We start from the raw sequence: 27,928 nt of genomic DNA, 5'->3' as shown, positions 1-27,928 counted from the left end.
GCTTGTCTGGAATCTCCACATTTACCCCAGCTCTCACTCAATTTATAGAATGCCAGTGTGTTTGTTCAAGGTCAGTTCCAGGAAGGAATTGTGAACAAGGCTCTCAAAAATTGTCAGCATTTCCTGCCATTTTATTGCACTGTAGCCTTCCACATTGATATTTTAGGATAAGGGATTTTAAGAGACAAAGATCTTCATGGACTTCAGCCTTTTGGATGGTGAAATGCTTTTGGTCAGTTGTTGTCTTGGATTGTCCATCTCTTTTTTTTTAACTGAAGGCATCCCACCACACTGATGGTGGTGCACTATGCAGGAAGTGTGGGTTAAGTCAACTTTTAAGATCCTGTGAAGATCCCACATGACTGATTGAGTTCAGTATCAACTTTGTGTGCATTGATCAAGCATGACAATACTAGGACACAGTACTCTACAACTGAGTAGAGCAAAAATGGCTGCTCGGAATATTTTGGCCTCAGCTTCTCAAATGGTGTCAGTTTTGGGTTGTATTCCGTTCCTAGAATTCAGTTCCTTTAACAGCTTCTTGATGTGCTCTTTGAACATCAGTGTTTGGCCTAATGTGACCGCTAGGTACACCAAATACTTTTAGTGGTCAAGAATTGTGCTATCCTATATTATTTGAAGTTTCTGCTTAGCCTGACAATTTTTTAGGTGGCAGTGCACACTTGTATCTTACAAGGGTTGGCGTTCAAGTCTGACAATATTGTGCAAATACACTCAGTGAGTCAGTTGAATGTCCTGAAATCTTTCCAATTCTTTTCTTTCTCAATGGAAAGCAATTAATTATATCAATAGGATTTTCCATGCCAGAACTTTGTACATATTAAAAAAAAACTCCTCTCGCATAAAGTATTGTCAAAAGTTCCATTGATATATTATTGTGGACTGATTGCTTTCGCTGCAGAATCATATTATAGAGCTTTCCACAGAACTTGAGCTTAGAAATTAAATGTTGTATATTTGATAAAATTAAACATAGCTTAGCAAACTGTAATAGGGTCTGATTTTGGATAAGGTTGCAAATGTGTGTTGAATCACATCATGAATGGGATCTTTTAAATTTTATTTTTCAGTGTCCTCTAACCAGTAATGGGACCAGAGGGGAGACAAAGGGATCATGACTCCCCCACCCCAACTCCCCACCCAATCAATTTGAGGTCAATTAATTTTGTAAGTCAGGACTCAGACAAAACTTGACTTTTAAATTCCCTTTGTGTCGCTGTTTTGAGCCTGACTCAAACGTTAGAGTAACTTTGAGGGATGTCACAAGGGTTGCTATGTGCCATTGGCCAAACCTGGGCTTCAGCCTCCCCCTTCGATTCTTGGACATTGACTCTGCACCTAACTGTAACCAATTCTCTCTCTCTCTCTCTCTCTCTTCATGTAGCGTCTTCTTTGTCTGAGGGTTGCTGATCATGGCATATGCCATGATATCACTATGGGGCAAGACAAAGAAGATAGATCCCAATGGCAGCCTCAGTCAGTATGGGGATTGAACCCATGCTGTTGCCGTTATTCTGCCCCACAATCTAGTCAACCTGGCTAATCAGTCCCTTTGTCTATTATTAAACTGCAATTAGTTCCCATTTTCTCCCCAAAGTCAAAAGTATCTATAGTCTAAGAGTTGATTAATGTTTATTCTTTCAAGAGATGTGGATGTTGCTGTCAAGGCCAGTATATGTTGCCCATCTCTAATTGCCCTTGAGAAGCTAATGGTGAGCCACTCGCTTGGACTGCAGCAGTCCATGTGTTGCGGAAACACCTACAGTGCTGCATGAATGGGAGTTCCAGGATTCTGATCCTGTGACAGTAAAGGGACGGTGATATAGTTCCAAGACAGGATGGTGTGTGTCTTGGAGGGGAACTTGCAGTTAGTGGTGTTCCAGGCATCTGCTGCCCTTGTTCTTTTGGGTGGTAGAGGTCATGGGTTTGGAAGGTCCTGTCAAAGAAGCCTTTGTGAATTGCTGCAGTGCATCTTGTACATGCTGCCACCGAGAATCTTTAAGTTGGTGGATGGGGCGCCAATCAAGCGGACTGCTTTGTCTTAGATGATGTCGAGCTTCTTGAGTGTTGATGGAGCCACACTCATCCAGGCAAGTGAACAGTATTCCATCACATTCCTGAGTTGTGCCTTGTAGATGGTAGGTTTTGGGGAGTCAGAAAGTGAGTTACTTGCCTCAGAATTCCCAGTCTCTGACCTGCTTTTGGATCCACAGTATTTATAGGGCTGGTCCATTTCAGTTTATGGTCGATTGATGTTGATAGTGGGAAATTCTGCAATGGTAATGCCATTGAATGTCAGGGGGATGGTTAGATTCTTTCTTTTGCAGATGGCCATTTCCCGGCACTTGTATGGCAGGAATGTTACCACTTTTCATCAATGCAATGCTGTTCCAAGTGTACACTAATGTGAATTCTCTGTTGGATCTATGGCTGTTACATAAGGTTGCCCATATGAAGTTGTACATATTTAATTACTGTTTAATAAAGAAGCATAGAAACATAGAAAATAGAGGCAGGAGTAGGTCATTTGGCCTTTCGAGCCTGCTCCGCCATTCACTGTGAGCGTGGCTGATTCTCTATCTCAACGCCATACTCCCGCACGCTCCTCATACCCCTTGACACCTTTAGAGTCTAGAGATCTATCTATTTCCTTCTTAAATATATTCAGTGACTTGGCCTCCACAGCCTTCTGTGGTAGAGAATTCTACAGGTTCGTTACCTCTGAGTGAAGAATATAAATGCACTTGCTGATCCAGACCTGCTATAATAAAGTAAAATCAACCCATCTCGTTGAAAATTGTGTAAACCATACTTGCCCACCAATACTCTCAGCTGTGAATTCTTACCTTTGTTAGATGATTTTGTTTTTGCTTGGCTGCCTGATCAAAGACATTGCAGTATGTGCAGTGGCAGTCCTTTTCTTAGTCTGTCAATGGGGAACTAAACAGAAATTCATATCATAAGGTTTAGACTAGTAATGGAGACGATCAAGGAAAAATCTAAAGTACATCTTCTAAATTGGGAGAGGGTTAATTTCAATGGGATGAAGAGGGATCTACCTTGGGTCAAATGGAACCAAAGACTGACAGGAAAAGCTGTTACGGAACAATAGGCGATCATTAAGAGGAGATACTTCAGGTACAGGCTAGGTACATTCCAACAAGGTTGAAAGGTAGGGGACCATAGTCAAGGATCCTTGGATGAACAGGGAGCTAAAGAATATAATGACTAAAAATAAGAAAGTGTATGATGCATGTCACGTGAATTCTTCAAGTGAGAACCAGGTCAAACACAATAAGTTGAGAGGGAAAGTGAAGATGAAAATAAGACTGGCAAAGAGAGGATATGAGAATCGAATGGCAGTCAACATAAAAGAGAACGCAAAAATCTTCTAATCGCATGTAAATAGTAATTGTCCCTATTAGGGACAAAGAGGGTGATATATGCTTGGAGGTGCAGGGCAAGGCTAAAATACTGAATGAGTACTTTGTAATGATGTTTACTCAGGAAGAGGGTGCTAAGTACCTGTAGAAGTGCAGAAGCAATGGATGGGTGAAGATTGAGAAGCAGACGGTACTGGAAAGGCTAACTATGCTTAGAGTGGATAAGTAGCCTGGCCTGGATGGCTTGCATCCCAGATGCTATAGGAAGTGGGGGTGATATAGCAGAACAATCGCCACAATCTTCCAGTCTCCCCAGATACAGGGGAGGTGACAGAGGATTGGAGAGTGGCAAATGTGACACCCTTATTCAAGAAAAGGTGTAAGGACAGTCTTGGCAACTACAGGTTGCTCAGCTTAACATCAATGGTGGGTAAGGTTTTAGAAACAACAATCAGGGGAAAAAAGAAAAGACACTTGGAGCAGTTAACTAAGGACAGCCAGCATGGATTTGTAAAGGTAGATTGTGCTTAACTAACTGAATTTTTTGATGAGGTAAAAGAGAATGTTGATGAAGGGAATGCAATGGATGTTTCTGTTTGGATTTTTAAAAAGCTTTTGACAAAGTACTACATAAAAGATTGATTAAAAACTTGAGACTCATGGAAGAAGAGGGTTAGTGCCAGCTTGGATTAATAAATTGACAGAAAACAGCGAGTTGTGGTAAATGGTGATTTTTCAGACTGGAGGATGATAGACAATGGTGTTTCCCAATGGTCAGTGCTAGGGCCATTGCTTTTTCTGATACATATAAATGACTTGGATATTGGAATACAAAGTAATATTTCAAAATTTGCTAATGATACTGTAATGTTCAATTGGTCTGTGTTTGATTATGTGAATCTATTTACTGCTGATGCTTACTGTGCTTGATTGATTAAGCTTGTGTATGGACTCAGAGCAAAGTAAATAAACTGTAGGAAGAGATGGAAACCAGATCTGAAGTATGGCGTTGATATTGTAACACACTGAATATAACTTGTTACACACACACAAACTAGTGTCATCGCTGTATAGATCCAAAACATAAAATATACAAAATGTTCCAAACTTGGAGGAGTGGCAGTAAGGATGATGCAAATCAACTATAACAGGACATAGGCTAGCAGAATAGGCAGACAAGTGGCAAATAAGATTTAACACAGAGAAATGTGATGTGATATATTTTGGGAGAAAGGATAGGGAAAGGTCATAAGGTCATAAGGGCTTAATGGCACAGCTCTATAGAGTGTGCAGGGACAGATGAGCCTGGGAGTACATTTGCATAGATCTTTGAGGGTGGTAGGACATATTGAGAGAGCAGTTAGCAAAGCATATTGGACCTTGTGCTTCATAAATAGAGGTATTGACTACAAAAGCATGGCAATTATACTGAACCTTTATTACGCTTTTGTTAGGCCACAACTAGAGCATTGCATCCAGTACTGGTCACCACACTTTTGAAAGGATATGAATGTCCTTGTGAGGGTGCAGAGCAGATTTACCAGAATGGTTTCAGGGATAAGAGAATTAAATACAAGGTTTTGCTGGAGAAGCTAGGGTTGTTCTCCTTGGAGCAAAGGAGATTGCAGGGAGATTTGCTAGAGATACAGGATTATGACAAGTTTGGATAAGATAGAAAAAGAAAAATAGCTCCCATTAGCTAATGGTACAAGAACTATGGGGCACAGTTTTAAGGGTTTTGGGCAAGAGGTGAGGAGGGGGGGGTGGTATGTGAGGAAGACCTTTTTTATGCAGCGAGTGGAAATGACCTGGAACTCTAGGTTTAAAAATTTCTTTTGCTATAGCTTGCCTAATAAAACAGATACTCGGCTTTAAGGAGACTTACAGCCCTGACAATATAAAGCTCTGCGGACAGCAGCAGTGCCCCAGGGTTAGATATAGAAAAGAACTTAGCCTATGTATCCGATACACTGCACTGTACATAGGAAGGTCAAACCCACAGAATTGTTCTGGCATGTCCAGGAATTAAGGATTGATCTCCTGGATACGAATGTGAGTAACCCATGAAAGAAAATCATAGAAGCATTTTGTTCACTTTTGTCTATTAGCTGTAAAAGTATTGGAGATGGAGAAGAAATGCTGTTTGACTAAGCAGTGTGGGTGGTGATTTGATGAAACCTGTAGGAATACATTCAACCAGAGTTGACAACTACCAAAGCCAGTTTTCAGAAAGCTGCACTGAAGACCAGCATAAGCCTCATTACAACCTCAAAAGTTCTGGTAAGCAGCCTCGTACCAAATTTCATAGCCTGAATTTTTCAGATGGCGGGTGGGCTCGGAGGGAGCGGACGGGGGCGGTTGCAGAGCTGATCACCCCCCATGATCGGCTCCACGCTGCCATTTCACGCGGGCGGGCCAATTAAGGCCTGAGCAGCGTAATACATGATTGGCAGCATTCAGCGCTACCTGTGTGGGCAGGGCAGGAGGAAGAGTCAGTGCCAGCGCTTTTTCGTGCATTCACACGAAAGAGCGCTTCAATCTCCCTGAGTCACGGAGCTGCCTCAGGGAGATTGAAATAATTAAATAAAGTCACATGAGATGGGACATGTTTATATTTTTAGGGAAAAGTTTTTATTTATTTAATAAAAGCTTTAGGAAACCTCATCCCGCTCGTGGGTGAGGTTACCTGGCCTTTTTGCCTGCCCGCCAACTGCAAGCTTGGGTGGGCAGCGTTTACAATAGCCTTAATAAGATCCTTAATGGCCTTAATAGGCCATTTACATATTGGCAGGTACGCAGCTAACTCCGCCGAACAAAACATCGCTACTCAGCGCGATGACGTAAGGACGCACGCCCGATGTCATCGCACGTCGTTTTACGCGTCAGCGTGTCGGGCCCACCCCCACACGCCGACTTAAAAATTCTGCCTCATGTTCTTTTCCTGAGTGCAACATTGTTAAATTTAGACCCTGATAGTTGGTAGACCATCATCATTGATCACTATGGAAAGGAGGCATCAGCAGGTCACAGTCGCAATTTGTGCTGGGTACCAGGGTGTATAGGGTGTAGAGAGTCACACTCAAATTAGCCATACTTTACATAATCTTCTTCTTTTTCTTCTTCTTCTTCTTAGGCTGTCCCTCGGGAGCGAGGATGACTTTCTTCCACTCCGGGGTTGTGGATCCTGAGCTGACTAAAAAGTCCAATGCTGGATCCGCACACTCTGCCACAGGTGGGCCAGGTAGTGTTTGATGAGGCGAGTGGGTGGGGGGCTCGGAGTTTGGTACGTTCCTTCCGCTGTTTATGCTTGGCCTCCCCCCTGGGCTTCCCGGAGACGTTCGAAATGGATGGGACCTTTGCGGATGCTTCTTCTCCAGTTTGGGCAGTCTCGAGTAAGAGATTCCTAGATATCCGATTCCTAGATATCTGACAGTTCTGATGAAGAGTCATATGGACTCGAAACATTAACTGTATTCCTCTCCGCAGGTGCTGTCAGACCTGCTGAGTTTTTCCAGCTATTTTTGTTTTTGTTTCAGATTTCCAGCATCCACAGTATTTTGCTTTCATCTGATTCCTAGATATCGGTGGGAATGTTGCATTTTTTAAGGAGGCTTTGAGCACACCCCAGAAACGATTCCTCTGCCCTCCTGGTAATGGCTCGCTGTGACGAAGCTCGGAGTAGAGAGTTTGTGCTGGGAGTTTTGTGTGAGGCATGTGGACAATGTGGCTCACCATACGTAGCTGATTAACCATAACCAGTGCATTGGTAATGGGGATGTTGGCCTGAGTGAGAACACTGATACTGGAGCTCCTATCGTGCCAATTTGCAGGATTTTATGGAGACATTGCTGGTGATATTTCTCCGGGGGTTTGAGGTGGCTGCTCAATGTTGCCCATGTCTCAGACACACACAGGAGGGCAGGTAACATGCAGCCCTGTAGACTGTGAGCTTGTGCTGGGTTTGAGGTCTCTGTCATCAAACATTCTTTTCCTCAGTTGGACGAAAGCTGCACTGACATACTAGAGGCAATGTTGAGTTTTATCATCAGTGTCTGCCCTCACCGAGAGGAGGCTCCTAAGGTATGAGAAATTACCCATGTTGTCCAGTGGTTTGCCATGGATCTTGATAGCCAGGGGGCAGTGTTAAGCAGCGAGCAGGCTGATAGAGGACCTTTGTCTTCCCGATGTTTAGCCTAACGCTCATTCTTTCATACGCCTCCGTGAATGCATCGATGATTGTTTGGAGCTCGGCCTCTGAGTGTGTGCATATGCAAATGTCATCAGCGTACTGCAGCTCGATGACAGAGGTTGAGGTGATCTTGGTTCTGGACTGGAAGTGGTGTAGGTTGAATAGTTTCCTGCTCATCCTATAAAGTAGCTCTAATTGGTGGGGTGCTTCATGGAGATGGAGTGTAGTGTTGCTGCAAGGCAGATAGAAAAGAGTGTTGGTGCGATGACACAGCCTTGCTTGACCCCAGTTTGCACTCATATTGGGTCTGTGGTAGACCCATTGGTAAGGATCATGGCTTGCATATCATCATGCAGCAGACCGAGGATGGCGATGGATTTCTGCAGGCAGCCAAATTTCAGGAGGACACTTCACAATCCCACCTGGCTGATAGAGTCAAAGGTCTTTATGAGGTCAAAAAAGGCCATGAATAGAGGTTGTTGCTTCTCTCTGCATTTTTCTTGGACTTGTCTTGCTGTGAAGGTCATGTCCACTGTGCTTCTTAATGGACGGAATTCGCTTTGTGACTCTGGTAGGAGTTCTTAAGAGAGAAGGTGACTGAGAAGGACTCAAGGACCTTCCCTGTGATGGACAGCAGAGATACCTCTCTGTAATTGCTGCAGTTGGTCTTGTCTCAATTTTTGAAGATGGTCACGATTACGGCATCTCACAGATCCCCTGGTATGATCTCCTCCTTCCAGATGAGGGAGATGAGGTCATGAATTCATGCCAAGAGTATTTCGCTGCCGTATTTTACTATTTTGGTGGGGATTCCGTCTGTGCCGGTGACCTTTATTGGCGTTTCCAACCTCATGTCAGGTTGGGATTGTGCTGAGGTGGCGGCAGGTAACAGGCTGTGGGATGTGGTTGAGGGTACTCATGTTGAGGACTGAGTCCCCATTGAGGAGGTCCTCGAAGTGCTCCTTTTAATGAGCGCTGACTGCCTCTCTGTCCTTGATGAGAGTTGCTCCATTCTTAGCTCTCAGTGGGGTAGGTCCTTGGGTGCTTGGCCATAAATTGCTTTGACTGCACTGAAGAATCCACACATGTCATGGCTGCTGATGAGTTGCTGTATTTCCTGCGCTCATTCCACCCACCATTTGTTCCTTTGGTCACAGGTTTTTGTTGGACCTTGGCCTTCACTTGTCTGTAGACCTGCTTTCTTTCCTTTGAATTTTGGTGGTGCTTCCAGTCCAGGAACACTTTATGCTTGCAATTTACAAGCTGCTGGATCACCTGGTCGTTCGCGTCAAGCCAGTCTTGATATTTTCTGGTGGAGAAACCAACAGTATCCTTGCTGGTGCTGATTATGGTAGACTTAAGGGCAGACCAGGCACTGTGGACATTCTGTTGTTTGTTGAGTGTGGCCAGGTTGCTTGTGAAGCACTGACTGAATAGGTCTTTCTTCACAGAGTCCTTGAGTCCATCGACATTGATTTCCCTGCAGCAGCACTTCTGCTGCCGCTGCCATTTTTGAGCCAAGTTGATGGAAATAGTAGCACCGATTAGGCGATGGTTGGTCCAGCAGGCATTAGCTCCTGCCATGGCATGAGTGATGCAAGCATCTTTACGGTCCCTCGCTCGGACAATGACATCGTCAAGCAGGTGCTAATGTCTAGAGTGAGGGTGTTGACATGAGGTCTTGTATTGTCTCTCTGATGAAATAGGGTATTCTTTACGACCAGACTATGCTCTAGGCATTCCAGAAGGAGGACTCCATTAGTGGTAGCTTTCCCTACACCTTCCAAGCCAATTACCTTTCCATGGTTTGTGCACCTCCCAACTCTGGCATTGAAATCACTGAGGAGAATCAGCTTGTCTCCCTTTGGGACACGGGACGATCAAAGCTGGATAGAATCCCTCTTTGGTGTCATCTGTTGCATCTAGGGTTAGGATATAAGCGCTGACAACTGTGGTGCACTGTTTCTGGGCTAGGCTGAACTGAAGGGTCATGAGACATTTGTTTAGTCAACAAGGGGGGCTCGCTGAGACAGTCAACTAGTTCGTTTTTCATGGTGAAGTCAATTCCATGGAGGCAGCATTCTTCTTCTGATTTACCTTTCAGAAGAAGGTATATCCATCACCTTGTTCCTTGAGCTGACCTTCTCCTGCCTGCCATGTCTCACTCAGGGCAGCGATATCGATATGGTAGTGCCTGAATTCCCAGATTATAATAGCGGTGCGAGGTTCTGGTCTGTCACTGCTGGGGATGTCCATAAGAGTCCTGATGTTCCACATCACGAAATTCATTTTGATGGGGTAGAAGGTAACCGTATGTGGGTTCTTATAACATGGAGTGGCTGTTGCACAGCAGCTATCACACGGTCATGATGGAGCAAGGTCTTTGCCCAATGGCAGGAGTAGCCAAGACAATTGGAGACCAGGCTCTGTTGCACAGGCTGGGGACTAACATGCAAACATAATGTTGCCCCTAACCCTGCACCAGCAGCCCCCCCGCCTCTCTCCCCCCCCCCCCCCCCCCCCCCCCCCGATGAAGTGCATGATCATATGCAGATGCATATGCAACTAGGAACAGTCTGTTTTACATGATATTGCCTTGATAATCTATATTTTGGTATATCACATTTTGGGTGTGTTGTGGTGCCCCTAGAATAATGCATTGAAAAGTGAGTAAACTTATCTTTACATTCTTTCAGTTACAGAAGTATTTTTCTTCACTTGTTCCCAGGTCTTTAAGTATTCAATTCCTGAACTACCTCCATCCAAACAGCTTACACTTCTGCTTTACAAAGGCTCCCCTCTGATCTGTAGAGTGCCCCTCTCTGCTGTTGCACTTCATATAGCAGGACCTTCTAGGCATTTTCAGTCAATGGTTTAGACTTCCCAACACTCCTTCCACCCATCTTCACATGGCATACTTATGGAAACTGTGCAAGGAACAATTACTGGCTGTTACTAAGGAAAATTGTTTTATAACATCAAAAAATGCCCTGCCCTTTTAAGGGAGAGCAGCAGCCCTTTAAGCACTTTTGGCAGAGAGTCTATTAAAATGAGAAACAGCGGTTAACCTTGCAAAGTTCAGCAAGGTCAGTTTTCAACACAGATGCTGCAAGTGGCTGCACCTCCCCTTTTGCTCAAGTTACAATTTTTATTTTTTTAACTTGCTTTGCCACATTGTAGAATAGAAAAATAACAACAATGAGATCTGTTCAATCTTTACCCTGCTTGTTGTCATATAGATTATTGATGCGGTCTGAATGAAATTAGCGAAACATTCATAGAGATTCATAGAGACATCAAAGCACATTGTACATGAATAAGTATATGTTAACATTTAAAATAAAAGTAGAGTGTAATTTAACATACAATTTTTGAATAGTGACAATTTCAAGTTCTATTAAGTGAACTCCATTGGCTAAGATGGTGCCAAGCAAATATGGCACTCAATGCGTTTCCAGTGCTGCTTGGGCATGGGAGGTCAGCCCCGATATTGGACTTCATTATACATTTTCACCTGGGGACACAAGGCCCAATTTCATCCTCTGCAACTTGAAGAAAGCTTTGTGAGAAAGGGGAAACTGCAAAAACAAAATTCCAGGCAGCTAAAATAAAAAACATTTTCTACATGGTTGAGGTGAAGTCAAAATAACAGCAGTGTTACTGCCAGTGATGCCAATTGCTGAAAGGTAGCTTTGGAACATGATTATATGATTACTAACCTGTACATGTATTTTTTTCTTAAGGTTGTCAAATCGGATTAAGCTTACCATAAGCATCATTAACCTTTATTTAGGGCTCAAATTAAACCTCACATAAAGTGTTGATAATATACACATATTACTGAAAAATACACACAGCTTTCTATTTGAGTATGGCTGAAGAAAGAGAAATGTCTAAGCTTTTTGTCTTGCACTCATCAGGACACTTGCAGGACTACCAATATAAGGGAAAACAACAATTTATATTGTATGTGAAGAGAGTGCTGATTGGCTGGCAAGTGGTGTTGCCATGGAGAATGCACTGCTGATGGTGACTGACAGTTAACTGCCAAGCATTGTTTTAGTTTAAACCAGGCAGCTTGACCTTGATTGGTCAAGGCGTTGCCCTGAGGAATGAGTCAGTGAATGGCTGTCACCTATTTTGTTTAGCTGAAACAGGTGCAATGTACGTACATCTTCTTCCTGTCTGCAAAGAACAGGGCCCTTTGCATTAATATATGTAGCATCCATTACACAAAATGTGCCACATTCGAGCCTGACTGACAATCTTAATTTAGTTGTCAGCGTAATCCTTAGCGATGTTGTCCAATTGCGGAATGACATCTAACGTTGGACACTGTGTTTTGAGTTTTGCAAGCATGGGCTGGTTGGGTACGGCCTGTACCCTACCCGTTGTGAACAGTGGTTGGGACATGCTGTTTGATATGATCTGCCAGTCTTTGGGAAGTACGGCCTATCAAGCATCACACTGGCACTGAAATTCATATACCACATTACTCATTTTTGTGATAGGCAGAACATCTTTCTGGCTTGATGGCAGCATTATGTTTGTGGTGAATACCACTGTGTTGCTACTGCATAGTAGCAGCATGAAATAACTGAACAGTGGACGCTGAAGATGCTGAATCCTTAAAAGCACACCTGTCTGATCTAGAGCATGCATATTGCGGGATTCTGAACGACCTGTCCGACTTTCACATGCAACACCAATGTTGATTGAGAGTATAAATATTGGTCAGGATAACTCCCATCCTTTTCTTCAAAATACTGTCCTATCATCTTTCAGCTGAGAGGGCAGACAGGGCCTTCGTTTCATGTCTCATCCGCAGTCCTGCACTTGAAGTGTCAACTTTGATTTTTGTACACAAGGCATGGAATGGAACTTGAATCTACAGCCTGCTGATGTTGAGGCACGAGAGCTCACAACTGAGCCATGGCTGACACCGAAGTGTACGCATGAATGTCATTTTTGTAGTTTGCAGCAAACCTGGAACATTTGGACAACAGTGATAGGTAGAATTCTTATCCAAGCAAATATTGGTACTAAGGTATGTCACTTCCCTTGGTAGAGTTTTTAATAGCTGTTTGTGTTTTATATAAGAATTGAAAATGATCTACCTCATTAAGATAGGTGACCTACTGGTCACACTTGCCAGCTGTATCTCGATTAGTCCAATTTCCTAGCTTACTCAGCTGGAAAACTTAAAATGTTTACTGTCACAATGATGAGACCCTTATAGTATTGTGCTCTAAATTGCAGCTTTCAACAGCAAAGCCACCAACAGCTGCACTAGGCTGAGCATCATGGATAACCACGCCCTTCTCCTTCACTCACAGGGAAATTAGATCATGTCACAAGTGCATATGATGCAACAAGTGCCAGTCAGATGAAGGAGGGTGCTGTTTAGTCAAAGACTTTCTGTAAGCATAATTTGGACCCTGGCATCTTCTGACAAAGAAATAATTAAAATTTTGGTGTAAATATCTAATTAAGTCCAGCTGCACGAGTTAAACTTCTTTACCGTGAGGGTAACGAATCAATCTTAATATTTCGATTGCATTTAATTAAGAGAAAAGGATTAATTTTTCAAAGGCCAGAAAGAGCTCTTTAGAAAGCTGCATTGCCTCACCAATCTACATATCACTGCTTATGTACAACAGTTTCAAACAACTGACATATTAACTAAATCATTGTCCTTAAAATTTTCAATATAATGGGTTCTCATTTTAACACTAAAATTAACGTAAATGGTTAGATCCATGAAAAATAATGTTGAATTGTCAGATTGGCAGTTTTTCTGGTAACAGCATAACTTTTCTACGTCACTGAAGTGATTTGAGGACTCCAGCTGGTTGGAGGGAGAAGACCAGAGCTTATACTTTACATTGTGTGGATGGAGTTGAGAATCACAGAGATGGGCAATGGGAATTTAAACCGCACTGGGAGATCATGAGGCTAAAGTCAGAATATGAGCAAATATAATAGAAATAGAGCTAGGAGCTGAAAAATACGTAGGAACTAATAGGTAAATTAAAATTAACAAAATAAAATAAATAAGTGAAATAGCCGAGGAGAAAAAGGAAGATGAATAGAATTAACTGGGCCTGTCTCATTAGACAGCAAAGGGAAAAATGAGATTCTGAGATTGGGCAGCAGTCAGGATTATTGTTAGGTACGTTTAAAGTCTTCTGAGTTGTGGCTATTGAATATCTTGGGAACATGAGAATTTGATTTTGTTTTTTAAAATCTGTATACTACAGTATCTGCTGATACATTCACTCTTGAACACGCAACATTCTGCACAAATCTCAAGACAAATGGACATTCCAGCTGGATGACTTGTATTCTGCCGAGAACAGTCTATCTGGTATGTATCCCCAACATGGGTGAAGTCCACTTTTATAGGTGTTCCCATTCTGCCCTCTAGCTGCCTAATCTGGAAGTGACTGACTTCTCAAAGGAGGCAATTGCAATGTTGATGAAAAAAATTAGGTCCATGCTTGATTCCTCTATGCCCTGGGCTGCCATGCAAATGGATGTGAAGATTCCAGTGGTGATGTTGGAAGTGTAATGCTGCATATTTTCCCCCTACCACTGCGGGTAGTTTATGCCAGAGAGCAAGGATGCCATGAAGTTCTTTGTTCCCATTAACTCTTGTCTGAAGACAGGCCAATAGAGTATCAATCCCTGGCCTTACAATGGGGATATGCCTGTTCCTATCTTGCCATATTCACTTCTTCTTCCTCATTTATAGGTGGCACATCATCTGGCACTCCTTCCTCCTAGGTGTAGGCTGCAGGTCACTGAGTTAGGAGAGCCAGAGGAGATAAATGTTAGTCAGGCCCACACCTTAAAGCGGAGAAAATACTAACTTTATCGTTCACTGCACGGAATGCAGCTGAGGCTCCAACTCAGTTTTGAATTTGTGAGGAGGAAAGAACCTGGAAGATTTGCCTAGCTCAAAGCTAACGGAAGAAACCTACAATGGTCATTGCAGAGCCTTTTGGCAGAACGCAGTTTGCAGTTAGATTGAAAGCAGTCAGCTTGGCCAGTCACCTTGGAACAGGCAGAGGAAAGCATCTGCCAGGAGCTGAGAATCAGTTGTGAGACTAGCAACTACACAGAAGCTGTGTAGAAGCATAGAGGGCCATTAAGAACCAGGGGTGTCTCTAATGTTTAAATCCCCAAGCAAGAATGCAGTGAAGCCCATGCTTGAACTGGGGATCCACAGTCTTTAAGGAAAAGTTGGAGACTGACTTAGCCAAAAGCTAATAGGAGGATCCACATAAATCTTGTACTTTGGAGAAAACTGGAATATTGATGAGAATGAGAGTGAATTCTGGAGGGCTGTGACATACCTTCGGGTTGATCCCTAAAGAAGTGAATGAACCTTCAAGAATTCGTAAGATAAGGGAACACGTGGGAGGAAGTAACAAGTAGAACTGAGTTTATAGCTTAAGCATTTGGCCCAGATTGCTCCTGGGTCAGAAGCAGAGTTGGGACATTTCCCAGCTCTGAGAAAAAGTGGCCAGAAGGTCGGATTTTTGTTCCAGGAAGCAGAGTTCCCTGGGAATCAGGCTGGGCCACCCCAGGACAAGTGCAAATGATGCCAGGTGCAGAGGTGGGCTGGGTGAAAGGACTGCATCAAAGTTTAAAAAAGGCTAGAGAAACGTAAAAGAGCATTCCAGCCCTCACCCCTCAAACTCTCTCACTCCCCCACACACAGCCCATGACCTATACATGCCACTTCATGCTCCCAACCCGCCTCCCATGGCCCCTCATACCCTGCATGCCAATCTATCCCACTCTGCCCACTCCTTGGTCCCTCTTACCCTCCATTCCAAACAATGCCCCTCTGCCCCACCCAGATGGCCCCTATACCCTTCATGCCAATTTATGCCCCAAGCCCCCATGTCCCTTTATAGCACCTATGCCAACTTTGTACTAATTCATGTCAACTCATGCCCCCACCCACCAGCCTTTGCCTTACACCTACCATGCCATCTCACCCAGGATCCACCATGGGCACCCCTCAGGGCCCATGCTGAGATTAAATAAAATAAAGTTCTAAGGGCAGGATCTTCCGGTCGGCAAGCGGGGGCCGGGCCCGCTCGCCGATGCATAAAATGATGCAGGATGACGTCAGCTGGAACTCCCAAAGTCACCCTGTGTCATTTCCATTTTCAGGTAAGTGGGGCCGCAGCCGAGTCAGCTGCGTGCCCACTGATCTGTCAACGGCCTATTGAGGCCATTGAAAAAGGAATTAAGGTCATTAATGGACCTGCCTGTCCAACCTTAAGGTTGCCGGGCAGGCCAGGAGCCCTGGTGGGCTTTGGATAATGAATGAAACCTCATCCACGGGCAGGATGAGATTTCATGAGGGTATTTAATTCTTTAAGAAAGGTTTCAATAAAACTTATGGACATGTCCCAACTTATGTGACAGTGTCACATGAGGGGATGTGACAGGAAAAATTTTTAAACATGTTTAATGAATATTTTAAATTGGAGCTGATCTCCCTGAGGCAACACTTAGCCTCAGGGAGATCTGTGCGCTCTTTCACGTGCATGCGCAAAAGGGCACACTCCCGGCTGAGGGAATTTCCCCCCCGACCGCACAGGGAGTGCATAGCACTTCCTGGTGGACGTCACGCTGGTCGGGCCATAATTGGCCCGCCCACGTAAAATGGTGGTGCGCCCCCGATCAGGGGCGCCAATTGGAGTCACGCCAATCCGCTCTAGCTCCTGCACTTCCCCCCCGTCAGGTTGGTGGGGGGGGGGGATTTTTCCCTAACTGCCTATTGCAGACTTTATTAAAAAAAACTCTCATGCATAAAAACCCAATTGGTACATTTACATTCTTTCAACTACATTATCCCTTATAACAACAGACATTTCATTCAAATGCATAATCCCTTAAAAAAACAAATCTCGGAATCCATAGTCCCAGTTCACGGAATCCATAACCAGTTGGAGCCGTCAATCAAACTGTGAAATGGCAGACACCCTACTGTGATAATGGATAGTTGTGAAATCAGTCATGCAGCACTGCTCCAATAATGGAAGTCCTAAGGCTTATGTCAACAGACAGAGTGAAATAGCAATCATTTCTAACACTCCAGGCATTTTTTTCTAAGAGTTAAAGAGACAACTCTCTTTGATACTACATCGTGACACCTTTGACAGTTGTTTTTAACAACTCCTCTTGACACTTCATCTTGATATTTTTGATAAGTTCCAATGTGCTTCACAGTTCCAACAAACCTATGCACTTTTAACGCACATTCATGCCTAATTTTAGAACCCCAAAAGGTACCTGCCTCTCCCAAATGGCACCTCACCTCTCCTCTCCCAAAGGTATCCTGGGACAGTATGCAAAGGGGTACCTTACCTCCCCAAAAGGGTACCAGGCTATCCAAATAAATCCACAAAGTTCAGACCTGCCCCTACCACATTTAATCTGTACATGTTGGGTTTCAGACACCTCTCACATCAAAATCACACATGAGTGGAGGTAACTGCTGATTTCTATGGGCAGTTGGCTCCGCAAAGTGCACATGCACAAAACACAACCCGACCCCATTCCCGCGAAAATGATATGTGCCGTGTTCAGGGGCGGGGCTTCTGATTTTTGGGCTCGTCCGCCATTTTCACAAGGACGGACAGGTTCGCCGTCATTTTGAAAATCCAGGCTTTATAAATTATCGTGTTAAATTAATGGTGCTTGCTTTGTTTAATTTCTTTTTGTACACAATAAAGTTTTTTATTTAAAAACATGAAATCTAGTGTCGTAGCTCTGTCAGTTAATTACTGGGTGTTTGGATTTCTCTTTAAACATTAATGGTCTCTAACAGGATCAAAACACTATCTATTTGATTTTCTGCCAGACCTGCTGAGTTTTACCAGCATTTTCTGTTTTTACTTAATATTAAATTTAATCTGGTTCAATCATCTTTCATGCAAAAGTCAAGCTTAAAATGCCAGCTTGGATACCTTCATTGCCCACATGCCCAGGTGTTGACACATTGCCTTCTTAAAGATTTGGAATTTATAAAACGCCCAATAAGAATAAAATACTAAACATTTCCAAGAACAAATCCTTATTTAAATTCATGCTCAGAACAGTGTTGCATTATCTTCAGTATGTGTTCAAAGATCCCTTTGAATAACTGGAGCTGTTTGACTACAGCAATACATAGGGGGCTTATTTTGGTGTAAAAGATCTAGGAGGGAAACTAGATTGCATAAGAGCCTGGCTCAGACATCAATGGGAGAATATTTACAGGTTAACGACAGACAACTTGGCACACAAAAGACTAGTGCGTGCAGAGGCTATAACTAACCAGAGCACGGATTTTAAAAATAGGGGATGAGAATTTGGAGATGCACTGCTGCCAAGGGAGCAAACCCCCTTAGTCTTAATGTTACTCAATCTCTATACCATGAAGAGATATGTTTCACGATTGTAGCATAAATTATTTCTAAAAAACTAAAAATTGCTTTATACAACTAAAATTGATCGAGACCCAAAGTCTGTTCTATTGTGTTCACTTCTATATTATCTTTTCTTTAAGAGAACAGTGATCAAATAAATCTTGCTTTCTGTATTTTTGTTCCTCTTTTTTTTCCTTTCTCTATAAAATAATTTGCTAGTAAAAATACTTTTTAATGAACTCCTGATCAGTTTAAATGGAAATATTAATTGTCTTGTTACGCCCAGCAGCCAAATTGACAAATTCAAGAAGGTGATGAGCAATAATAAAAATAGCTGGAAAAACTCAGCAGGTCTGACAGCATCTGCGGAGAGGAATACAGTTAACGTTTCGGGTCCGTATGACTCCTCATCAGAGCCAATGTTCCCTTTAAAATTTTGTTGTTGAGCACAGCCACTTTTGCAATGCAAGATATTTTTTTTTTTTGCGCAGCTGCACATGCAGTATTTAACACAGGACAATTAAGGCCTGCACAGTACCTTCCAGGCTACCGCACTGCAGCGCGTGCTGCTAAATGGGAGCGTTGATGATGAGTGATGGTGATAAAAGCAGAGTATCTTCAGGAAGTACATTATTGTGAAAATTGTACATTCTTTCATTGACTCTGGTAAAATATTCTGCATTTTATTTACAGCAACCGTCATTTATCCTGTATGAAGCCCTCGCAATTTGGGATTACATCAAGAAACCATAGGGGAAGAGCTTTTAAATTGGAATTATTGAGGCTTTTCTTGGTAAAATGTGGTGAATGTAAATCTTCGAAATGCCATGAATTATTGTTACAACACTGTAAGCTGTACAAGAAGGCTTCTTCTCTCCCTTATGTGTTTATCTAGCTTCCTCTTAAACTCTTTTATGCTATCTGCCTTACTACTCCCTATGGTAGTGAGTTCCACATTATAACCACTATCTGGGTAAAGAGGTTTCTCTGAATTCACTGTTGGATATGTTTGTGATTACTGTGCACTTATAATTCCTAGTTTTGGTCTCCCCACAAACGGGAACATCTTCTCAATGACTATTGTTGTAAGACATTATGAATTAAATCCAACAAACTGTGGGCGTCATATATCAGCGGTGGAACCCAGTGGTCTAAGTTAGTTCTATGGTTTTGGTTGGGTTTCTACAATAAATAGCTAAAAATGAGAAGAATCATGAATTGACTTTGACCGATCACAGTGTGTGGTAGCCCTGTGTATTTGATTTGAACCATGCAGACTGATTAGAACTCATGTTCTATTTCCTGGAGGGATGACCGTGTTATGAGGATAAGCAAGAATGTTCTATGCTCACTAAAGAGGATCTGCTATATTGGATAGCAAGCCATGTTTTGGGTTGGGCTGAAAAATTACTTTCATTCAAGATGTGGAGGAAGCAGAGGGAATTTGAGAACAGACATTTTCATGAAAAGGCTGTGTAGAACCAGAAATTAAATATTGTTGTGAAACCATGCTATATAAAAAATGACTTTATGAATTTACTGACTAGAAACCATTAATTGAATTTTTAAAAAGGACTAAAGCCTCATTCCAAGGACTTGAAATCACAATCCAAGATAGCTCCACATTTGCATCACTCTATTTTCTACATTCCAAAGCCGTTAAGTGAAACATACCCATCTGCAAGAGCCAACCAAAGATTGCTGGGGGAATGTGAATGAATCACATCTTCTGTCCCCATTCACAGGAAATAGACTCAACTGGATGGGGAACCAGCATTAGATGCAATCAGACAAAGGGATCTAGTTGAGAGAGGAATTCCCAGCAATTATCTAATCAAGTTACATCTGGAATACACTAGCCATGACCATATTTGAGTCACAGAGTAGTTGGAGAGACAGAGGGTCACATTACAAACCAGCTAACCCCTTGTGTGTTTAAGCACCTGTTTTCTCTGAAGAACTGCACAAGCAAATGAGATGCTGAAGAAGCAAAATCCCTGTGTGGGTCTCCCTCTCTCCAGACAACTTGTAAGTTTTGAACCCTGTCCCCATGTGTTACATAAAGATTTTCACAGAACTCAACACTGCAGCTGCTTTTTTCAGAAGAGCAGATTAATGGTCTATCTATATCTTTAACTGCCTCAATGCCACCAAAGAAGGACCATCAATTTCAGCCTGAAGCCTGCCAAGTCACCAACCTTCAAGAACCATATACCCCTTTAAATTTATTGGACTTCAAATTGCTCAAATTATCCTCACACTCTGTAATATATTTGTGTGAATGTGAACTTCAAGTGTGTGTGTGAAAGTCGGAGGGTTTTTAAAATTATTTTTCTTGGACCAGGTTAAGTGCAATAAAAACTATCCTTTCTTCTTTTTAAAAACTCAAGAAAACCTGTCAGTGTGTGTCTTTCATGGTCACAGCACATGAACAGTTAAATACTCACTGAATTGGCAAGTATCTCCCTTTTAAAAAAAAATCTTGTTGCAGTCAAACAAGGAATGGGTAAAGAGGGGAGCCAATTCATCCCCCCACCCCCCCTTACCTGATCATAACAATACGAATATACAAAGGTAAAAGAAAACTGTTCAAGAAATTGACTAAGTAACAGACTGGATTTGAACAGATGGGGTCAGTAATGAGCTCCAAACGCATTGGTACCAGTACAGCTGCTCATTGAACACTGAGTGCAACTGTGCCCTAATGAGTTGAATTTGCACAATAAGGTAATGTCAGATTGTTTGGTATAGATTTGTTCCTAGCATGATGTTCATGTGATGCTTGGAGAGTTCTAAGCAATGAGGGTGACTTTTCCTGCCTGCTGTTGCATTAAGGATGCAGGGCATTTTGGGTGGAAGATGCACCCCACTCCTCTGGGCCTCAAAAGATAATTCAGCACTTAGCTTTGGCAGGTCATGTCCCCTGCCAGCTTGGTGATAAGACTACCACTCTATTCCTGAGGATGTTCTTGACTGCTAATTCTGACTCTAGCTTTCAGTTCTGGTTGTTGCTGCTCATTCACTTGTTCCTCTTCCCTTGCTCAATGTGTTTCACCATATGTTTTCCCCCTTGCCTAGGGTGGATGTATCTGAGTCTGTTTCCAAAACAGTTTAGTGCTTGCCAGATGCACATGACCTCTCTGGTAGCAGTTGTGTTATTTTGGCAGGCCCCACACTTGAACAGATTGTAGCTTAGTGTCTATGTGAAATGGTTGAGCACACCCTATAAATGTCAATACACCGAGCCCCATACTATTATTGGACATGCCTGCACACTGTTGAGTATATGAGTTTGAAGAAGGAGCAAGAAGAAATAAAACTGAACCTTTGACTTGTTGAACTGTCATCAAACCATGAAAATCTCCCTGGTCCATCCTTGGAATTTCTCATACTCACATCATGAGTAAAGCCACTCCTTGTGCCAATTTAAGAACTCAGAAATTGGAAAGCCCACCAGCAGCCTGACTTGTCTTCTTTTGGAAATGTGCAGCCTTCTCCTTATAGTTGTTATGGCTTTTAGATAGCACAATGAGCTGGAATACTAAGCTGAATTTACCACTGGGCCATCATCATTGCTTTCTTCAGATTTTGGTTGGGCAAGCACAGTGCAATTTTGTGACCAGTGGGACACAACCTGTGTTTGTTGAGTAACACTGTGCATATTTATTTTGGATCTGTATGTCCTTGCTAATCAATCTTGCTCATTTTGAGTGAGAGCCTCATTAATCATGCATGTGGCTTGCAAATGAGGGTCATGAATAGGCCCATTCCAGGGTGTTTGGGTCAAACAACTTCTCTAACCATTATAATTACACCTTAAAGAGAAGCTGTTTGAAGTACTGATTTAAAGGGACAGAAGGGAAAATGTATTGATTTGGAACATTAATTTTTAAGGTACTGTTTCCTGTGTGAATTATTTTATTTTTCCGATGATGTTTAATATAGTTTTCATGTGCTGTGGATTAGATCTTGGAAGAAATTAATATGAAAGAAACAGTGAAATAATTGTTACCAATATCAAGAAAATACTCTAGAGGAACATTTAAGAGTTCTGCTGAACAAGAAGATCCTTAAAGAAGTCTTCTATAGAAAATCAATGCCACTTCCAATGTGAATCCGCAACCAGACACATCTTCCCTCTCCTTTCAGCATTCCAAAGGGACTGTTCTCTCCCGGAAACCCTGGATTACTCCACAATCACTGCCAACACTCAATCTGCTTCCCACAGCACCTTCCCTCTGCCCCCTCTCACACTCAACATCCTACCGCGCCCTCCCTCAGTTTGGTCCCCAGGAGACAGTCATTGACTCCACAGACCCCTGCGCTGCATGTTCACCTGGACATTCCCACCTTACTCCCTCTTCCACCCTTATTCCCTCCTTCCTCGCCGGACACTTTCCACTCTCCTAACTCCGTCCTCCCGCCGGAACACCTTCCCCCTCCAAACTCCCTACTCCCTCCTCCCCCAAGACATCTTCCCCTCTGCAAACTCCTTCCTCCTCCCAGACACCTTCCTCCCTCTGAACTCCCTCCCTTACACTTTCTTACCCCCTTACACATTCTCCCCTATTACACCCCGTGCACTCCTCTCTCCCCCTGACAGCTTTGACCTCCCCTCCCAACCTCACCCACCCCGATACCTTCATCTACCTCCCCCACCCACAACCTTACCACCCACCTGACACCTTCATCCCCCGCCTCTCAACCTCACCCCTCCCCCATTCCCCCGCCTGGGTACACCTTCCTCTCCCACTCACACGTAAGCCAGAATTTTCAGTTTGGTGTGCGGGCATGTGCTCAACCTGCTCTAGTGTAAAAGAGCACATGATGACATCCTGATGTCATCCCGTGCTCGTGCGATATTTCAGTCAGCGGGCGCGTGCAAAAGTCAGACACCCGTCAACAATTAAGAGGGCAATTAAGCCCATTAAAGTTGTAATTGCCCCCAATTTTCCGTGGTCCTTCCAACCTCACGGTTGGTGGACAGGCGAATCAGCCAGGCGGCCTTTGCGTTGTTCATGAAACCTCGTCCAAGGCCAGGGTGGGGCTTCCATATCAAATTTTTAAAAATCTATGGACAGAATTTTCATAATGTATACGTTCAGGAGACTGTTTGTGATGCTTGGACATTTTTGCTCTGATTTTCAAATCTTTATTTAATATTTTTGAAGTCTTCAGCTCCCTGAGGCAGCTCTCTGCCTTCAGGAGGCTTTCACTCCACACTTGCCTGCACCCGTGCTCATGTCAGTGCCCTCCCTCCTCCCACCCCCGCCCTGGCGCACTGAGCTTTTCAACGTGTGCTTCACACTGGCTGGCCGGAAATTGGCCAGCCAGCGTGAAATAGCAGTCGGTAGCTGATCGCAGTCGGTGGTCTGTTCCCCAGCCGCTCTCGGACCCACCGATCCCACCCGCCCACCGACCTAAAGTTCTGGCCCTAGGCTTTCATCTAGCCCCAACCTTGTCTATCATTCATAACAGCCCATGCCCAAGATCATTAACGGAGCCTCCAAGAGCTGCTTTGCAGCAGAGCCATGTCCATAAGAATCCATCTAACCTGTGATACACGTGTTCCTCCGGGAGTAGCTGTAGTGCTCCAGCATCTTCTGCTCCATGGATATCCACTATCTGAGCTAGGCCCTAAAGGTAAGTCCTGACTTCAGCATGTCACACTTGTCCAGGCATGTTCTGGGCAAGCGTGTTTTCCCACTGGCATAACGGTAAATCAATCATGGGGCGGGGGAGCAATTCCAGTCGGGCCTTAATTTGCATTAGCAGGATGCAAATCATGTTCATGCCAGCCTCCAGTGGGATTCGCATTCTGCCATGGCGGGCGCCATCGGATGAAGCTGCTGTGATTTTGGGCCAGCATGAAACCGATTTCTGCCACTCCCACCAAATTCTACAGCCGCCCCCTCCCCCCACCCCTCCAACCATGCCGCCCAGTGCCAACAGGACTGGACAATTCCACCTCAAGAGTTGAAAATTCCACCAATTAACTGTTTCTTTCCCACAGAAGCTGTCTAACCTGTTTTTCTGTTTTCGTTTCAGATTTCTAGCATCCACAGTACTTAGATTTTGTAAAGAAATTGAGAGATCAACAGAGACTGTTTCCTGTGGCGAGAGAGCGCAAAAGAAAGTGGCATAACCATAAAATTGGAGCTCGGCCGCTTAGGGGTGAATGTCAGAAAGCACTTCTTCACACAAAGGACAGTGGAAAGCTGGAACTCTCCCTCCCTGAGAAAGCTGTTGTGGCTGGGGCTCAATTGAAAATTTCAAAACTGAAATTGATACATTTTTGTTAGGCAAGGGCATTAAGGGAAATTAAGGTGGGTAAATGGAGTTCAGATACGGATTAGCCATGATCTAATTGAATGGCATAAAAGGACTGAGGGGCTGAATGGCCGCCACCTATTCCCATGTTCGTGAATGGGATTTGGATTTGATGTGAGCCTATAAGTATTTTTTTCTACTGTCTGCAAAGTTTCTTAGGTGAAATGAAATTGGCTACAGTTCAGAGGTTTGTGATTCACAAAACTGCTCACAAATTCAGCACTAACTTCACTCATTGTGAAAGATCACAACAGTAGGAGTGTAAAAGCTCTGCTGGGTTTGGGATCAGGTTATATAGGGGCCAATGATACCATGCTCATGCCCGGGGTGAGCAACCCACACTATCAGGTGCTGAAACCTGAGGCTGATTGTGAATGTAATGGTAGGAAATGGGTTTGTGCCCCTGAATGCCAATGCACCAAATTTAAGCACATTAAGCCCTCAAAAATTGTTAATGAGATCCTTGTCCCACAATACAGTCTCAGAACCTAAACAGAGCTACTGGAACTCAGTATCCCTATAAAAATGGTGCTGGATCATTGACCCATAAAAGAAGCAAAAGCGACATGAGGAAAATCTTTTTCACGCAGCAAGTGGCTGAGGTCAGGAATGCACAGCCTGAGACTGTGGCGGAGGCAGATTCAATCAAGGCATTTGAAAGGAATTAGACTGTAATCTGAAAAGGAAAAATGTGCAGGGTTATGGGGAGAAGGCAAGGGAATGGCACTAGATGAATTGCTCATTCGGAGAGCCGGGTACAAATGTGACAGGCTGAATAGCTTCCTTCTGTGCTGTAACAATCCTGTGTCCATAGCTAACTTCTGTGATTCTGTGATTCCTGCTCCACTAAGGGCCATCTGCGTGGTGGTTCATCAGGTGTATGTTGCACCAGTTATTTCATCATTTATTTTAAAGTGCTGCTGTACAGCACCTATTCACACCCCCTTAAAGATGCATCCCACCTGTCATCTGCGTGTATTGAATTCTATGATGGGTATTCCACACTCCGCTGTCTGGTTCTGGAGAAATAAAGGCAGAATCAGCGGAGTTATCCTGTACAGGCCATTCTAGGTACCTAGGTACCAGCATCTGCAGTATTTTGCTTTTATCTAGGTACCTGAGTGTTTGCCTTATTCAGCCTTACCCTGCAAAGGGCCATTGCTATACAACAAATGAATGAGAGAATCTGTCTCAGCCAGTGACAGAAGAGGAGCCTAGCTGTCAGGCATGCATAACAGATAACAGCTTAGAATTTAGCTAGAAAGAATTGAAATCGATATAGCATGTTATCATGTCATCAAGGTGTTCCAAAATGCCTCACAGCCTATGAATTACTTTTAAACTGAAATCAGTGATTTTACATAGGCAATAACGACAGCCACTTTTAACATGGTAGGGCCCAAGAAAGTTAACCGGCTGATTGAGCAATTAACCTGTTTTTGGTTGTGATGATTGAGGGGGGAATGTTAGTCAGGAAACCAAACAAATCCTTGCTATTCTATGAATAATGCATGTGATCTTTTATGCACACCAGGCAGACAAGGCCTCAGTTTAACAATTCGTCCAATAGAAGGCACATCTCTCAATGCAACTATCATTCAGTACTGCACTGAACCATCAGCCAAACTTATGTGCTTAAGAGCATAGTGGTACCCTGTTTTGTTTGGATGCCCAAATGTTACACCCTAATGCTGCATCCTAGAAAGGTTCATTGTCCTAAATTTGCTGACATTTCAACCCTCTATAACAGTTTAGATTTAAGGTGACTAACAACTCTTTTGCTTTCACACTGCAAGATTACATCTATAAAGCTGCTGCCCAGTGTCAACCTCATAAGATCAAGATAGCATGTGAGGCACTGGCTTCAGCCAATAAACCTGAACAACAGAGCTTCCCCATTCACAGCTCTTCATGTGGACTTTTGTGGCTGGCACAGAAAATGCTTCTATGATATACATAAACTGTTGCAAGTTGTGGCACTAAATTAAAATTCCGCCTGAAACTACTGTATAATCATCCTCCCACACAGAGAAGTAGGCTGGGTATTGAGGTGGTACTCTGCTATTTGTGAATGCTGTACTATATTTGATGACTATTTTTATTCCTAAATTATTAATGTTTTATTCATTCACTTTTGTGTTTATCAAATAGGAGGATTACAGTGCCAAGTAAAGTAATAGTTTTCACTTTTGGATGCGTTCTGTTAGCATCCCAGTTAGTTACAGCAGAAGGCAGATCTTTTCATTTGCTTCAATAACATGACTAAATGTTAAGCTTTAAATAAAAGTTCTTTGCTGCTCTGTGTGAATTTTTCCAATCCCTGTGCCAACCAATTATATTGTTATTAGGGTATTGCAAAGCAAATTAGGAACAGTTCAAGATATGGGCCTGTGAATAGTTTTGCGCTGGCCTGCACAAGCTCTGTGGCACACCTAACACAGTGCCTTGGTTCATATTTACCTGAGACTGGCAAGCTGCAAAAACTGGCCAAGAACTTTTTAATTTTGGGTCAAAGGGCCCCTGGGATTTCCCCAGCACTGGCTGCATTCAGCCCAATCTTACAAAGAAGGCCTCAAACAGGTATTAGGCCCTTTTAATATGCAGGCCTAACAATTCAGGAACAGGGCCTGGACATCTCTTTTCTGACTGCTCACTTCCAACACATAATATGTGACCCCAGTCAATTGCCATATTCAATACTTGGGAATTCGCTTCATGGTTGAAAAACAAAGACAGTACCATAGAATTTCCAGGCCATGATTTTCTTCATTCAATAGTAATTTGTTATTATCGATGTGATATCATGCCCAGTATTGGTATTTCATATTAAAAATATCACTTTTAAAAATTGGACACAAACAAGCTGCTAAGGTGGCTGCACAAATCGTGACTTTTGTGCTACAGACAGTATTCAGTCTCTGAGAACACCTAATAAAATTTGGACATAGGTGAGGGTACCTCATAGCCATTCATGGAATTCATACATCCCTCTGTTTAAGGAAGGTGCAACACAAAAGACAATGGAGTTTCCAGACTGCCTATCTCCATGCTTTATACTGGACAAAAGGGAAGATTGAAACTCAATTTGTGGCAGGTGAAAGTGAATGACCACTACCAACATCCCATTGTATCAAGATGGCCTCCCCCATCCAAATTAGACTGGGTGGACCTCAGAAATGTTAACCCACAACACAGGATATGGATACAACATCCACCGTATTTGGAAAAGATCTTGAACTTGTGAAAAGCCACACGGTGAGACAACCATATTTTCTTTGTCTGTTTAAAAGAGCAGCTAAGAGCAGTTTGCTGATCAGATCCGGCAGACCTATCAGAACTATCAGCTCAGCCAGTCTGAGAAGCAGATTTGGAAACTAGCTGCAAGACATCAAGCAGCCAAAGCACTTAACCTATTCCAATTTTCAAAGTTCACCTGAAAACCAACTTTCTATATCTTCAACTACAAGAAACCTCACAACCTGCTGTGAACCCTTCACTTTACAAGCCCCTCACTGCAAGTTTAGATCACTGAATCTATTCGAGATGTAGAAGACCAGAAACCAGAGACTGAA

At 43.2% G+C, this 27,928-nt stretch overlaps 1 long non-coding RNA gene across 1 annotated transcript; it reads left to right on the top strand.

The window, feature by feature from the left end:
* The first annotated feature begins 6,541 nt into the window (after nt 1-6,541).
* LOC144681371 (uncharacterized) lies at nt 6,542-24,327 on the top strand. Its single transcript, XR_013576772.1, has 3 exons — nt 6,542-6,648; nt 23,607-23,669; nt 24,075-24,327. It is a non-coding gene; the product is annotated as an uncharacterized LOC144681371 (long non-coding RNA).
* Nucleotides 24,328-27,928: the final 3,601 nt, after the last annotated feature.

This window comes from Cetorhinus maximus, chromosome 6, assembly GCF_964194155.1.
Source record: "Cetorhinus maximus chromosome 6, sCetMax3.hap1.1, whole genome shotgun sequence".
Classification (NCBI taxonomy): domain Eukaryota; kingdom Metazoa; phylum Chordata; class Chondrichthyes; order Lamniformes; family Cetorhinidae; genus Cetorhinus; species Cetorhinus maximus.
Note: the sequence above shows the minus strand (reverse complement) of the source record. Positions and strands in the feature narration are given on the sequence as shown.